Source organism: Salvia hispanica, chromosome 1 (assembly GCF_029641045.1).
Source record: "Salvia hispanica isolate PSC_SH4W2 chromosome 1, Shi_PSC_v1, whole genome shotgun sequence".
Taxonomy (NCBI): domain Eukaryota; kingdom Viridiplantae; phylum Streptophyta; class Magnoliopsida; order Lamiales; family Lamiaceae; genus Salvia; species Salvia hispanica.
In genome coordinates this window covers 51,657,586-51,661,615 of record NC_142692.1, presented here as the reverse complement: position 1 = coordinate 51,661,615, position 4,030 = coordinate 51,657,586, and the positions used below count along the sequence as shown (strand labels likewise).

Below are 4,030 nucleotides of genomic sequence, written 5' to 3'. Positions count from 1 at the left end.
TTGAAATACGGTTAGCATTCATCATCTTGATTATGTGAAAGTTACAATTCAGATACATTCATTTTAAGTTACAATTCAGATACATTCATTTTCTCAAATCTATTCCTATAATGGAAACATCTTTTTATCAATTCAGTAGCATTTTATCATTTATTTATACGAACTAATACGTGAAACCAAATTTTTGAAAATTTACTACAAAATCCATTCATAAGTTTTTAACACCAAATTTTTAGTTCTTGAGAGAAAATTAAAATTGTCACACTATATGCACATTAACTCCAATTGAGAACTAACTCATCAAGCTTGGATGCATCGTACTATATAATTAACTTTTTACTACTACTAGTAATATTTTTGATCCATCAATATATTTATGTTTATATTTATAATTGGGTTGATCATGATCAAATCTAAAATGTAATGCAAAGTTTCTCCAACACAAGATAAAATGCGTAGGGACAGATTCCTTTGTCCAAAGGTGTTGGTGTCGATTCGCAGAAAATGATTTGAAGAAAATCCAACGTACAAAGAATTTGGTATCGAGCATCTCCAATGGGCGGACTTCCCCAATGCCATTCCCGTCGCCCTTCCCAAATACACCTCCTGCCACGTCATAAGGACTTCTCACCCTCCTGCCACGTCGTAAGGACTTCCCACTGCACAATCTGTCATTCCCGCGCGGACTTCTCGCAATTAAAAAAATTCACAAATATTCAATTTACGTTACGGAATTAAAATTCACAAATAGTCAACGAGCCGTATATATAGAATTTAAAAAAAAAAATTAAATTAAAATACCGGACATCCCCGGCGGACGTCCGCCCGTCCTTCCCATGTCCTCACGGGACGTCGGCGTCCTCCTCTCCGTGCCACAATAGCACCCTTCCCCGACAGACTTCCCGGAAGCCTCTCCGAAGGGAGACGGGAAGTCCGCCATTGGAGATGCTCTTATATCTCACATTTATGGAATAAGTGGAGCATTTTTCTCCTGATTCCAACTTTTCTTACATATGTATATGGTGTTATATTTGGTGGGAACCTTCTGCTCACACAGGCTCAGTCACAGGTCAGCTTCCGAAAGGAAGTCTCTTCACGGGGCTTTGACAGCATTTATAAGACTGCACTAACTGAGCATTGATGAGGAAGACATCAAAATCATAAGATATTCATCACATGCCAAAACCATGTCTAAATTATGAATCTACAAGTGATCATTGTACAATCTCATTCCTTCTGAAGAATCTCATTAAGTCTTGCAAGTTAATCTAGACTGCATTCCATATAAGACACTACTGAAGCTCAAGCTAATGCATACATAAAACAAAAGCACTCTGTTTAAGTAAAAGTTTTAAGCGTAACCCAAGCTTGAGCCAATGAGCACCATTTCACACCATCTTACCCTTCCACTCACACATGAGCACGTATATCATACAGAGAATCAATCTAACAAGAAAGGCTGAGTGAAGGCTTCGTGAACCAGGCAACTATGTAGCTTTCAGTGCCCTTTGTATGTCTTCAAGGCAAGCTACAAGATCTCTATATTCTCTAGTGCTAGAAAGATCTATAGCTTGCTTCAATTGCATCTCGGCAGCAAACATTTCTCTACGGCTATTGCCACGCAAAGCAAGTTCCTGATACACCTTGCACAGGTCCAAGGATGCATTTGCAAATTCCACAAACCGATCCTTGTCTTTCTACAAATCAAATCCTTGGTATGATCTAACTTGCTTAAGTAGAGCCTCAGAGCACATTGCTAGATCTCCTTTCAGCTTGTGCCACCTTGAACAATCTGTCTGAAGATTGTCCCAATCAATTCAATCAGGTGGCTTCCCGACTTCTGGTGGAGTCAATTTTCAAACCATTTGTTCCGTAGGCATAAGCAACATTTAAGCTACAACACTGATAGGGTCAGTATGACTGCTATCACTATTTGGCGCATAAGACTCTGACTGACTAATCACTATGCGTCCTTCAATCTCGAGCATCATTCTTTCCAACGACCCAAATTCATTATTTAATTCAAAGAGTAAAACAATTTGAAGAATCAAGGCTACATATACATGCAAGTTAGAGAATTTTGCACAAAGGTCAGAACCACCAACAGACATGAGTTCCTGTTGTGCCCATGTTTCCCATTCCGTCCATTCATATACTCAAGGACCGACAATTTTTCAAGCGACATAAAGGAATGTTAACCAATGGCCTGTTACAAGATTGCAGGAAAAAAAAAATGAAACTCGCTCGTCTCAAAACTTATATGGATCGAAATTAAATTTTGTTACTGTTTTAGATAACAAATAAATAGCAAACATACATTTGTATATGGTTTTTCTTGTTAAAAGAAAAGACAATGAATCCACACATAGTATCCATACAACATTGTTCACCACGCCCTATGCTTATAAGGTTCTCATAGGCTGCAGCAGAGTCCAAGTGTTGGATAAATACTTGGGTACAGATCAAAGGTGGGTTTTAGCCAAGATGACACATGATTGAGGTTATAAATATATTTGTGTCCGAATCACACCCACCAGCTAAATTACCAGATCTCTTTTTTATGCATCAGGGTGACTGCTAAAGAAATTCAGTAAATTGTTTAGAATATAAATTCACTGAGTGATCTCAATCTTCCTAATCATCCCTATTAATATCATGGTTTTGAGAGTTGCATAGTCTATCAGACTATCACCTGTTATGTAACTTATGATTGATATCTGAGTCATAATATGTCCAAGACAAATATAGCATTACATGTATCAAATAAGCAAACAGGATCACATATATTTATGGTCAGGATCAATTAACGCCATGGTCCTCTTCTGACATCAATCACAGATTCACAGATATTACACATGGAAATGTTTTTCTTGATTTTATTGGCGGTTTAATTAAGAACTTAACAGATAATAAGAGATTCAAAACACAGTTCAGTAGAAATTAACAATATCAAATAGTGGATATGATTATTCTCTTACAGGTTTCCCAATATTTACTACTTTAAGCTTCAAAAGTTTCAATCTTGTCTACAACTACAAGCAGGCATATCACAAAAATTGAAGATTGAAACAGCTTAAATATCAGAATTAAGACCACAAAACTGCGTCTGAGCGAGAGTGACTGACCCAGTAAAGTTAGACAGATTGAAGAGAAGCAAAGAAGCAACCGCGATGGCAATCACAAGAAATTATTTATAGGAAAATAGGGCTTGAGAGTCGCCTGATTCTATTATAAAGACGAGGTCGTTTAGGAGAGAGTGGGGGTGATGAAATTGGTTTGAGGATTGGGTTGGTGAAGGCGACGGTGCGAGAGTATCGGATGGTATGGAGAAGCGGAGGAGAACGGCGTCGTTTGCTGTCATGTTCAAACTACAAATAGGAAGAGGGTTTTGCAGTGATGGCGGCAAAACGGATTCAAGGCTTTCGGCTTAAATATGCACTAGTATAGTATTTTACTCGTATTAAAGTTACTAGTTTGAGTGACTTGATCTATAAAAAACTGTAATCTTTGAAATGAAAAAAAATGTTCCCTAAATTATTACTTTCATTCAAATATAGGTGATGTTTTCATTCAAATACTATTTATTAGGATGACTGTGGCATGGTTTACAATGTGTATGATAAGCTCCGATGACATGTGGCATGGTTTATACATGTGCATAATAACGTCTGATGTCATGTCATGAATCCATTAGGCAAAACACATCATTAAATCCTTGTACTTTGATTGTTTATTTCAATAGATCCTTATACAATTTTTTTGTTTTAATAAATCCTTGTACTTTTATATTTGATATATTCAAATCCTTATTTAACGAAACCGTTAACTTTTCCGTTATAAAATGACACATCATATATTAATTATTTAAAATATTCTACCTAATATCCAAAAATATAACATAACATAAAGAAAGAGGTAAAACAAGAGGAGTAGCACGCCGGCCTAGTGGTTAGAAGGAGCGGAGTTCACGGCGTCGCGGACTCTCCGAGCTGCTGACGCTAGGTATCCGATTAAACTCGACCGGCGGCGG

At 37.2% G+C, this 4,030-nt stretch overlaps 1 long non-coding RNA gene across 1 annotated transcript; it reads right to left on the bottom strand.

Annotated features, from left to right (window-relative positions):
* Positions 1-329: 329 nt before the first annotated feature.
* On the bottom strand, positions 330-3,413 carry LOC125220167 (uncharacterized). Its single transcript, XR_007176330.2, has 3 exons — positions 3,126-3,413; positions 802-2,206; positions 330-686 (listed from the first exon to the last, which is right to left on the bottom strand). It is a non-coding gene; the product is annotated as an uncharacterized LOC125220167 (long non-coding RNA).
* Between the last annotated feature and the right edge of the window lie 617 nt (positions 3,414-4,030).